This window comes from Maniola jurtina, chromosome 10 (assembly GCF_905333055.1).
Source record: "Maniola jurtina chromosome 10, ilManJurt1.1, whole genome shotgun sequence".
Classification (NCBI taxonomy): Eukaryota; Metazoa; Arthropoda; class Insecta; order Lepidoptera; family Nymphalidae; genus Maniola; species Maniola jurtina.
This window is the reverse complement of record NC_060038.1, coordinates 3,605,215-3,618,501: the sequence shown is the minus strand read 5'-3', so window position 1 is coordinate 3,618,501 and position 13,287 is coordinate 3,605,215. Positions and strand designations below refer to the sequence as shown.

The following is a 13,287-nucleotide window of genomic DNA, read 5'->3' as shown; positions in this document are numbered from 1 at the left end:
GGGACTCGGGTCGCGTTCGGACGTGTTCCGGACAGTTTGTTACGTCGCGAAATATATTTACGTAACTTTTTACGTAGACTTTAATGTTTATGAATAATATGTGTAAATACCCTTTTGATGAAATGCTTATTATAGAATGGGGATTACTTAATTCATTGAAATTAAAATCTGCTTTGCATTGGCTCAATTTTTTTTTTTCTGACAATTTCAGTAATAGCTTAAAGCTCTATCCTATAATTAAGCATTTTTAATGATGGTTGGTGATTTGAGCCAAATAAACTAATAGTAAATGTATATTTTTGACGATGATCGAAGAAAAAAGGTTTTAATTTATTTCTTGTTAGGTACCTCAAAGTTGAACTTAATGACTTTTGCACAATGAAACTTAAAGTGGGCTTTTTCTTTTTTGAAAGCGATGTGGTGTAAAAAAGGTACTATGGTAATTCGAGTGCGGAGTACTAAAATGGATACTGAAGAGGAAAGTAAATGCTGAAGCCGAAATGCTTTGCTATGTAAGTCACTTTTTCTGGTTGAGTATTTTTTGACGTCTCGCTTTTAGATTGAATTTTCAGTTGGTATTTTTTCAATTTGTTAGGTTTGGTTGCATGTGGTGTCAGTTTAGAATTTTCTAAGCTACCTCGGACTAGCTTTTGCCTTCAGCTTCGGGCGCCTGAAATTCGGCCCCGGTCTCTAGTTGATTACGAGTTATTAAGATTATGATTGAAAGTAAAGGTAGTGCAATATTTAATAACATCTGCCTTTAAGTTTAGTAGAAGTATTTTTAATAGTAAAGTTATCATCTCAAGTGATGTGCATACACGCACAAATAAATAAAATAGACAATCTACTATTTTTATGTGAAAAAATTATAGATACATGTGATTTCATATGCATGGATTTTTTTTTTAGTTTTCCAGTTTAAAAAGTCGCCTATATAACTCTCCAGACCTTTAAATATATCCATGCAAAAAATCATTCGATCCGTTTGTCTGTTGTGGCGTGATTGAAGGACAGTACCAACAAACAAACACACTTTAGCATTTATAATAGTAGTAGATATAATATTAGCAGGACAAACTTACTTACTGACATACCAACGTACAGCTTGAAATGCTGGGTCTAGAACCTCGAGATTTTGCATGTGGGGCTCTCTACATAAATTGCAAACCCTTCATTAAGAAAGAATTCAGAAAGTGATTGTATATTAGCGGAGCACTTATATGCTAGTTAGAGTTCAGCCTCAACTATAAATGCCAACGTAGTAGCACCACTCACCAATTCGTTCTGCTACGAAGCCGCGTAGCCTCCCTTCTACTACGAGCATTACGAGTAAAGCGTAGAGCGCTGTGTTAAAAGGCTACCAAATTATCCCAAAACGCTTACAAAATAAAGAGCATAATAGATTAGTCCATACTAATAATATAAATGTAAAAGTGTATATGTCTGTATCATCTGTATGTCTCCCTTTTCACCGTCAGCAGTTTAACCGATTTTGACGACAAAGAGATAGCTTGTATTCCGGGGGCATAGGCAAAGAGTTCCCATGGGATTTCTAAGACCTAAATCCGCGTGGACGAAGTTGCGGGTATCGTGTATTTGGTTGAGATAGAATTAATTTTTATCACAAAAATCGAAAATATCCCAGGTATTAAAAAAAACAAATCCACACAGACGAAGTTGCATCTAACATCTATTACTTAATATTTCTGTAATGTTTTTTAAATATCCTAATTTAAATCTGTACATTAAGAGACAGAAAATTTCAAATTAATGAAATTGAAATTAGCTAAGTAAATATCTTTTTCATAAAAAAGCTCCTTCCCAACCTTAGATAACTTTTTATTTCACGGCTAATTACAGTAAGGTTGGCGCAAAAAATTAACACCATTTAGCTGCGAGCCTGTTTAGATTTTTTTTGCCGTTTTAATGAGCAGTTAATATAAATTCGTTCATTTACTTAATTTTATTATCTTGCTAACAGCTTTCTTTATGAAAATAAAGATCTTTCAAAACTGTAATAAAAAACTCTTAGTGAATTTCTGTAAAATAAATAAAAATTAAAAAATAGAAGTTCAACGGCAGAACTTTGACCTTAAAATAGGAGTACCCATAGACATACTAGTTTTCGGGAGTACCTATATATATCTAAGTTATTGATATCATAAAACTGCAGATAGGCAAGACTTATTCAATTTTTGAAAAAGTGAAGATAAAGACGTACGCTTGTGTGCATGACACATTCATAGTTAGTTAGTATAGTATAACGATACTAATTACATAGATATAAGTGTAGGGTTTATGTGGTTTAAGCACCTTCTGACACCTTTTGGCCGCTAGGCACTAAGAGCATTTTTGAAGAATTTAGAATTATCTTGAGGATTTTTTTATAAGTAGGTATTGCTCATATTATTATTATTATTATGTAAAATCCCACTTATAAACTTAGAAAAGAGTCATCTGTAGGAACGGCTTTACGAACTAGTGGTAGACGATTTAAAACTACTTGTAAAAGTTATTTTGAACAAAATTTTTCTGTTTCATAAGCATAGTCAATCAATAGGCAACTGAAGGAATATAATATTTAAAAATAAGAGCAATATTATTAAAAATTACTTACTATGTTTATTTTTGAAATACCTACAAGAAGCAGGGAAGATCTATCTACTTGATCAACATTTTCCATAGTCACGAAACTAGTGTTTACATTATAATATAGTGGCTGGGTAAAATAGAATTGGATTTTTAAAATGTCGATTTATCAAATTTATGTATTTACAATACAGATTGGTTCGGTTCGGTGTGCGAAGTTTACTTTGTGGTTTTCAATTTCCATAGTCGCGGTATATCGTACCTCCGTCTACTGCACACTTCACTTATAGTTGAGAGTGACTTAGGCATAAGGGTCTATTCACAGTCCATTTAAATTCAGTTCAACTAGATATTGGTTTACCTTTAGACTATCGGTTGCGAACTCTCGCATTCCGACCTCTCCACATTGATATAATTGTAGAGCAAAATTTTTAGGTCAGCATTTAAAAAAAAGGTGGTTTTAGATTAATTATTATTAAAATGCAGATTGATTAAGATAGTCCAAATATTATAATAATAATCAAAGACCAAATTCGGTATTTGGTTCATATTGGATAGTGGTGGTAAGATAGTAGTTAAGAGGTCGGTCTCTTAGAGGTGGCTGGCTTTTCCTGCATGTTTAGCAGTGGGAGGGCGGGTGGTGCATATCGCATGCTGCATGTTGCACCACACAGATTTGTCTGTTTCAGCGGATTATAGCAAATTAAGCTTATGGCTCCTTGTATATCAGGGACTTTCGCAAAGTAACCTCTGCTTCAATAGAACCGTGCTCTGTTAGTAACGGGCCGCCGATAAGTTGATGATGAGGATGATTTGTTTCTTATTTGTGGTTTTTATTTGGAGTGTAAATAAACGCCAAGTACTCTTGTATAAATAAAGACCAAATGGCTAGCAAAAAGCCGAATCTTATTGGTAGCAAGTAAACAACTTTGCGACTGAATTATTATGAAAACCATTCCGAATTTCTGATCAAGGCCAAACTCTGCTATCCTACTATGTAGTGGGAGTAAATATCAAACCCTGTGGAGTAAATAAAATCCTAACGCGATAGTGTAAATAAAGACCAAACGGCTATAACAACAAAGCTGGGTTCTACATCATGATAGGAAAAATCACACTTCACACTAATATTATAAAGGCGAAAGTTTGTGTGTATGTGTGTGTTTGTTACTCCTACACCGCAAAAACTACTGGACGGATTTGGCTGAAATATAGAATGGAGATAGATAATATCCTGGCTTAGCACATAGGCTACTTTTCATCCCAGAAAAATCAAAGAGTTCCTACGGGATTTCGAAAAACCTAGCTAGTTGAGTATATATTGAATTACATTCCACCATCGGATTTGAATCAGATTTAAAAATCGATCTAGAGTAAACTCTGAGGCTTTCATTTGACGATAGAATCTGCTTCAGTCAATTCCAACAATCAACAGTCATGAATTATTGATGAAGCAGAGAATTATCAAGGTATTTGTCATGCAAACATCAGTTCACACGACTGCGATAGCCAGAGAGATGCAGGTTAAATGAATTATTGCTGGTTCTGCAATCCGTGATTTGTATTTAAAGTTCATTTCGAAATTCCTTCCAAGTGTGGATAAAAAAAAATTAATAAAATTATAGCACACCAGTTATTATGGGTAGGTTATCCGTTGGCATTGAGTGTAGTAACTTCTTAAAACTTCTACTGTATAGATGTAGTGTAAATAAAGATAAAACTGTGTTTTTGCTTTAAGTAATGTACATAAACAAGTATAAATTAAAAATTTATAACACCCCCGACAAATGAAGGTAAGTAAGTAACTAGAAAAGAGCTGATAAATTTCAAACGGCTGAACAGATTTTCTTGGATTATAGCTAAGAACACTCTCGATCAAGCCACCTTTCAAACAAAAAAAAAAAACTAAATTAAAATCGGTTTATTCGTTTAGGCGCTACGATGCCACAGATAGATACACAGATACGCACGTCAAACTTATAACACCCCTCTTTTTGGGTCTGGGGTTAAAAAACGAAACACCCTAGTAGGTACAAATAAAGAGCAAATGACTGTAGGAAGCCGGGCTTACGATTGTATTTACGATAGATACCTAGTAACTTGGTTTATTTTAAGGTCATCTTTACCACTGTTTATGCTCCGTAAAACGAAATTGATATTGCTATCTTAAATAACAACGATCACTGTTAACGATTAGTGTTATGCTGGCCCTCGTAAAAACTGTAGGTACATAAACCAATGGCACGAAATAATTGTATTTGTATTTGACTAGCGACCCGCCCCGGCTTCGCAAGGGTTTAATGTAAATACTGATTTGGTGTCAATGTTGTTATTTTTAACCCCCGACCCGAAAAGAGGGGTGTTATAAGTTTGACGTGTGTATCTGTGTATCTGTCTGTGGCATCGTAGCTCTTAAACTATTGAACCGATTTTAATTTAGTTTCTTTTATTTGAAAGGTGGCTTGATCGAGAGTGTTCTTAGCTATAATCCAAGAAAATCAGTTCAGCCGTTTGAAAGTTATCAGCTCTTTTCTAGTTACTGTAACCTTCACTTGTCGGGGGTGTTAATTAATTTACACTTAATGTAATAAGTATTTCGAATAGGACAACATGTTCGATGAAAGCTCTGTCTGCTTGATTTCTTCCGACACCTGAACAAATCATCATATTTCAAGAAATTAACACAAAACAATATTAAACTATGCGTATAAACCTTCTTCTTGAATCATTCTATCTATTGATAAAAACCGCATTAGAATCCGTTGCGTAGTTTAACAGATCTAAGCGTACAGACGGACAGATGGCGGGAAGCAACTTTGTTTTATACCATGTAGAGATAATATTATCTTGGTAACGTTTACGAGTGGACGGGATTTTTATACGGGGATGTATATGTCTCTTTAAAAATAGCTGTTATGGTTAGACCTGAACTAACATTTGTTCTTGTTAATTCTTGTACGGTTTCGGAGGTCAAAGGACGAGTGCTTCGTGTAAAATCTATGGTAGGTATGTGAAACTTTGAAATTCTCCTCAATTCCTTGGTTTGCCAGCACCACGAATATTTTGTAACGAAAATTCTGTGTTGATCCTACTTATTAATTCCAAATCTTGTATGATAAAATGCCACAATCAATTTTAGACTTCTTTGAAAATCTATTAAAATTATTCTCCTAAAAAAGCAAAATCATACAATCGAAGATTATGTTAAATATTAAAAGGCCTGGATTTGACTCGCAGCTCCCTCCAGCAATATGCGGGACTGCAATTACTTATACGGAGCATAATAACGTATTGTAAATTGAATACATATTTGAAAAAAGCAACCGCTGAGTTTTTGCTTTTTAGTAGACCCCATTGGAATAAACAACATGAAACGAGTCGCAATATAAGCGGTGCAAAAAGGGTATGAAAACCACTACAAAAAATCTATGTCCTATTGAACTTTATCTATTGACGTCTACAGCTGCAGATTATTTAACTGATGTCGTACAGCAAGTAATTTCATTTTGTAACAATATATGTAAAAACTATGATATTGATAATGAAAACGATACATTAGGTAACCAGTTTCAGTGATAAGTTCTTGTCAAATTCTGAGGGTCATAATGGAACATTACAGGTAGTGTTATCCGATATTAGCATAGATTAGGTATACGAGTACCTTAATAGGTTTATCTATACACAACAACCGGGTGACTGAGCGTCGACGCTCAAGGCTCAAAACCATTAATCTTGAAGGTCCTTCCTTGACAGACAGCAAGAAACGTTGCTCATTTACCTAATGCAATAAATAAGATACCGTTCTTTGAGCGTATTAGGTATTCATCTATGCGAAAAATATTCCACTGGTATATTTATTAGCTCCTCAGAATATTACAAAATGTCCAGGCTATGTTTCTATACCATTTTTCTTGGTCTATAAGCTCCTAAAATTGTAGAAATAATTGTTCTTTTCTCTTTGACTATGGCGTTAGTAACTATCTGTCAGGTACTTTTGGGATTTTTAGTTTCTACTAAGCTAATAAAATGTTCGTTACTGTAAGGACGTGACACTAAGTAGTTTTGGATTTTGGTATGATGTCGTGTGGCGTACCTATACTTCCCACTGTATTCGGTATCGTGTACATCATATCCACATACAACATGTCATAGCTAGACTGAGATAAATTATACCACTAGCTAGTAAAATAAGATTTTTTTTCCGCTCAACTACTTTTGCTTCGGGTCTCTTCCCCAATTCTACGATTTCCAATGTATCTATTTTATCTTATAATATGTAAGCTTAAATAGTAAATTGCGAAAAGAGCGTTAATTCAGATAACATGTCTCCCAACAAGGGAGATTCATTAGTTTAATTTGATTAATTCTCGGTTTCGTAAAGTTATGATCTATGTATTCTACCTACTATTATGATAAATTACATAATTGTTGTTTCAGCAAACTGTACCTAAAACAGTTGTTGCCCGCAGTAGCTAAGAACACTCTTGATCAAGCCACCTTTCAAACAAAAAAAAAAACTAAATTAAAATCGGTTCATTCATTTAGGAGCTACGATGCCTCAGATAGATACACAGATACACACGTCAAACTTATAACACCTATCTTTTTGGATCGGGGGTTAAAAATGTGATTGACTGACTGACTCAACCCAACAGCTCAAACTACTGGACGGGTCGGGCTGACAGAGAGCTATTATGACGTAGACATCCGCTAACAAGTATTTTTGAAAATTCAAATCCTAAGAAAGTAAAATAGAGGCTCGAAATTTGTGCAGGTTGCGGGCATAAGCCAGTAGGTACTGTAAAATTAAGATCTCACCATCATTCTTCTTCGCGTCCACAACTGAATACTCCAACAATTCAAGCGAGGAACTATTTGACATTAATTGTTCTCAAATCCTGATCTCAGCACCCGTCAAGCTTAAGTTTCAGGAAATGTAGTCTAAAATTGAACTACGCTCAACTCTCGTTACAGTTATGACATTTGAAGTTGAAGGCTCTTATCCCCGAGATACGAGTAATAGTGCCGTTTACAGTAGTACTGTTCTATTTGTATAGCTTATAATCTCTTAATTTTATTACTTAACTAGCCGATACGCGACTTCGCCCGCGTGGATTTAGGTTTTTCGAAATCCCGGGGGAATTGATTTTCCGGGATAAAAGTAGCCTATGTGCTAATCCAGGATATTACTTATCTCCATTCCACAGCCAAATCCGTCCAGTAGTTTTTGCGTGAAGGAGTAACAAACACACACACACACACACACACACACACACACACACACACACACACACACACACACACACACACACACACATACACACACACACACACATACACACACACACACACACACACACAAACACGCAAACTTTTGCCTTAAATTATAATATTATCGCCTATAATATTAGTGTGAAGTGTGACAGTGTGATTGCTTCGCCATTTTCTAAAACTATAATGTATCTCACATATTACTTTATCTTCTTCTTTATAACAGAGGACGTATTGAATCTAAGAAATACCTTAAATTAATAAAAATCTAAGATTGTAGCTGAGGATATTTTTTTTATGCTTTGTTTTACTTCGACATAATCTCCCGAGGCAATTATAGGTCAGATCTATACACTATAATTGCCCTTTTTTGCTTTTTGCATGTAAGCAGTAAAACGAAGATCTATATAGGTGAAACTGTAACGTAGAAAAATATGTGGGGAAAAATTAATAAATAAATAAATACAAACTATCTTCTATAAGATCTGCTTTTTCAATCATAATATTTCACGTAGAATGTTTGAAAGTATTTTAGCAATTAAGATGGTATTGATCATTGATCTGGATGAAGCGATTTATTTATTCGATTGCGAAATACTTTGAATTCTTTAGTCGGTTTTCCTTCCTTCTTATTGATTTCGTGTTTATTCCTTGAATAGCAACTACACGTGAATACATTTGCTTTCAAATGCTAGTAGCAATACAAAGATTACAAAGGCAATTACTTTATTATTTCCTTCCATGCATGTGTGCTTTCCTTTCGTTTATTTTTTTAACCATTTTAAGCGTCAGTTTTCAATCTATCAAATTGTTTGTTAGAATAATGTGGAACTAAATTTAATTTATCAAAGAGTCACTAATTACCATGTTGTTGAAATATTATACCTTTCATTAAGAATTAATTAGATAATTATAATTAAGAAGCTCGCATGGTACCTACCTATCCTTTCCCTTGTACATCATTTCCCTTCTACATGTAATATTATACTATTATATAAGTACATGTAAATTAATTCTATTTTCATTGGAATTGAACTGAAAACTCCCTTCAATATTAATTGAAAGAAGCGATGTTTTATCTTAACAGCGTGGTCGTGTTAGCGATTGTATTCTATAACGCTCATTCAGGTCAAGTGATCAATCAAGCTTAAAAGCAGCTTCTGTAAGGTATTTCCCACTAGGTATCATCAACAATATGTGAAATGGTCAACGTCGCCCACTGTGTAGCCACTTAATCATATTGAGTTGTTAGACCTGCTCGTAGCTGTCCTATATATTATACTTCCATGATCAACCATCATCCTTTATCTACTACACCTGCAATTAATTGATCTATTTGAAATATCTATATGAACTCCTTGGTTTTTTTTTTGACGTTATGCTTAGATGCTAAATTCCCTGCCTTCATCTTCGTCAAGGGCTTGTGTGTATGTGTGTGTGTGCGTGCGCGTGTGTGTGTATTGATGAGGTAGTTAGTAGGACTTTTCTTTTTATTGTGAGAAGATATTATGTTTTTAGTTTTATTTTAAGTAAAACTAGCGAGCAAACAAGCATGGATTTTAAGTGATTACCACCGCCCATGAACATTTGCAGGACTAGAGGAACCGCCAATGCGTCGCCGGCCTTTCAGGTATTTGTTTTACAGTTTCTTAGTCTATTATTGTCTTGGGTAATTTGTTGTTGGTAAGTCCATATTATGGTCCATATAATGTTGGTGGGATAGCAATGAATCCCACATATTTATCTGATTCGTGTTTAATGACTTTGAAGTGTGCAAGGTGAGCACAGTTTATCCCTACACTAATAGAGATCCCGAAATGTGTTCACTTTATAGTGACCCGACCTTCATTCATTTTATTAACTCAGACCAATACGACCGTCTGTTACCTGCGTTTACCTTCTTTTAGTTCCGTGTGCGTCCAATTAACTACCTTTTCTTCAACAAAGGAGTTTCCTTAATGTAATGTGATTAATTCACGTCTTTCATGAGTTATTTATATACTTGTCTGTTTTCTCATATACCTATGTAATACATTATGAGTATCATCCTAATGTATGATACTCATTATGACTCAGTTTGTTGAAATTATTGTTTTGGTTATAATCTTTTGGTTTAATTATTATTATTATACTTTTTATAGTTCATTTTATGTAGACTGATGATAGTAAACGATAATTCAGACCGGATTGCAGCATAAAGTAGTCGACTTATTTCTATTTTAAATTACTGAACTAATTTTGATTGTAAGTAATATAGAATAGATTCAGGAAATTAAAAAAAATTAAAAAAATATACGCGTAGTAAGAACTTACAGCTATCATGCAATTGGCTTAAAATGAACAAAATAACTAAGATAAATAGTAAAACTACAACGTAGAATAAATGATATTAAAATGATTGTAAACGCATATGTCGCAATAGTCAAGGTTTACTGCAAACACGTAGCTTACAGATTTATTGAACTTGTAAAAACATGTTGCAATACAAAGCTAGGCAATCCTACCTATAAAACATACCGGATTAAAAAAATCGCTGGCGTAAATTTTTTCACTAAATTGAAGCAAAACGTTCTATCGCATATCAAATTTGAATAGTGATTCAATAAAAATGGCATATAGAGCTATTTTTGTACGCAATATTGATCCAATGGCATTCATTAAACTTTTTGTGAATGATGATTCAGCCAGTAATAATAAATTCATGTCAGAGACACACAGATTTTTTTTATTGTAATTTTTATACATGTTTATCAAAAAATTAATATTATAGTGCATTCATGCAATAAGTAAATTTTATATTAATGGGTTTTATAGCAAGTTGTAATGTTACCACATTTGGCAAGCCTGCATCAGTGTCGCGGTTGCCTAATTAATAATAAACATTGGTAATATCACTTTTCACTTGCTCCACAGAATTAGTTCATGTAGCTAATTTTGCCAATTGATATTGTATTTTATATTTTGTTTTATTTTGTTATCGAAATAAACACTTCAGATTTATATGGATTCAAACTCAATGAAATTTTGTAGATACGTTTTATTAACTAATATTATCAGCTGTCTGTTGTTTTCCAGATTTCCGTTAAAATATTTAGTTTCAATGTTATACGGCCTCAATGATTTATAAACAAATGCGTCAAACGGTACAAAACTTTAGTTGGTTAGTATTCAACTAAGAGACAAGTTAGGTTTGTTTGGAGCGCACTACGAATGAACTCCACTTAAGACAGTAAATCACTATTATGTGAAAGGGAGAGACATGAAATTAATTGTTCCTACGAGTATGCTAGTGTATCATCTGAGATTGTACAATTTAGACTTAATTTCCCGAATATAATCTTCTATGTTACAGACAATAGGAAGGTAAACAAAGGATAACGCTGTAGGTAGAGATGTTATCTCGTTAGCAAAACGAACTCGTATGAAAATCAATGTTATTCAAACAAAAACATGCTTACTCTGCTAAAATGCACAATGAAGAAAATCTTTGTAGTGAATTTTAAAATTCATATTTCTGACGGTAATAATTCATCACATCGGGGAAAAGGATTTTTCAATTCTTATCTAAAGAATGAATTCCATTCTAAATCATTTTTCCTTATAATGAATGCAATTTATATCCACGGGTTAAATATTTATCTTAATCCAAAACTCTTTTAGCTTTACTACTTATAAGCTTGTAATATTAAATTGTTGGATCTCTCCGTTTTGTATCCGAAATGAAAGTAAAATGAGAGTCCAGTATCATCTGAGTACAAAAACGACAACTTTTGTAACGACCCTAGATTTTACACCCAAGTGTTATAAAATTATATAATAATAGTATTAAAATTTTTGCTTCAATTTTATCAAAAACAGGTCAGTGAATACTTGTAGAGATGTACTTACACATACGAACATAAAATTAATTCCTTTAGATGTTTTAATCGTAAAGTGGGCCGTCCGCATTTTCGAAAAGAGGCAAACACCGTTTGGCACGTCGGTGATGCAGAGACGCGATCGACCGCGGTCGAATTGCGTCGCGAACGATGTGTGCGCGGGCGTTAGCGCTCGGAGCAGAGACAAAATCAAAACGTGGACGACGTTACCCGCACAGCGGGACCGCGTGCATTTGCGTCGGCGGACGGTGTCTGCGCGGACGTCGTAATGCACGGAGATAATTAATTTGTTTAACTTCTGTACTGGGGCGATACATAAAGTTTATATTAAAGAATACTGAGTTGATAACACGGACCAAGTTGGTGCTTGGAGAGAAACACTCTAAGCAAATATTCTAATAGAAGGGACCACTTTAATTACACAGATATATTTGTTATATAGGGGCGATACCTCCTAAGATCTAAAAGCGATTTATGTTTGAACTGTTGACGACGTGGCTGCTCAGGCGGGGAGAACCGCATGTCCGCCGGATGCTCGGTGATCTTTGCTTGAGATGGCTAGCGATGATATTAACTATCTGACATATAACAGGCGCGTTGGATGAAACTTATGCGAGGGAGAACCCTAGTGCCTTTGATGCTTTGTAAGTCCTAACTGAGGAGAGCCTAGTGTCTTAGGTGCTTTGTGAATCCTTTGCTGAGATGATTCTAATGTGCTTTAATAACAGACTGACCACAGAGGGCAGGTAATACTGCTGTTCTGCTTGTATTCTGACATTCGTTGGAATGCGTAACCACCTTGCAGTGGTTACTCAATATCAATAACATACCAATACAAAATTACGCTAATACATATGTACTGAAGGTCGGGTTAAGGCCTGTGGATATTCCCGCAGTGAGTCTGACCCGTCCTTGAAACCTATTACAGGTCTGTAGTGGGAGGGCACCACTATAAAAATGCTATTTCAGCTTCGGCTGCAACGTGGGATCATAAGTGGAACGCACCACTTCCTAAAGTATGCTTGCATACGCTGCGCTGTTTATTTGGATGATGACGTGTGTGGGGGGGGAGCTACTGTTCATTGGTATTTTATGTGCCATATTGATCTCTTGATTTATCGAGGGTCCCAGTATGACGATGGGATACCAAGGGAAGGCAGAAGCTCACCGTACGTGGCGTGGTGGAGCTACGTACCATCATTCGCTCTAAACCCCTTTTGCGCCGGCTGGAGCGAATGATGCCGCACACAACTTCTTCCTTTACGAGGGAGGAAGCACACTCACACACACACGTCTAATAAGTAAGGCTCTTTATAATGTGTTGTCTTGTAAGGCTGTCTCATGATCCTATCATAGTTTAATTCGGTCCTAAGCGGGAACACACCTTTTGATTCTTGAACTAGCATTTGTCTTATCAGACCAAATGCTAAAATAAATATTCATACACAAACAACACACCTTCAATACTCGAACTAAGTTCGCATTGGCAATAGTCTTGCCGGACCGAATGCATGGGAGACGTTATACGCAATCACACATTTTCAATACT

General features: G+C 34.9%; 1 protein-coding gene across 3 annotated transcripts in view; it reads left to right on the top strand.

Moving 5' to 3' along the window:
- LOC123868991 (peripheral plasma membrane protein CASK) overlaps positions 1-13,287 on the top strand; it is a 322,984-nt gene that overhangs the window by 230,541 nt on the left and 79,156 nt on the right. The gene's annotated exons all lie outside the window — the stretch shown is intronic.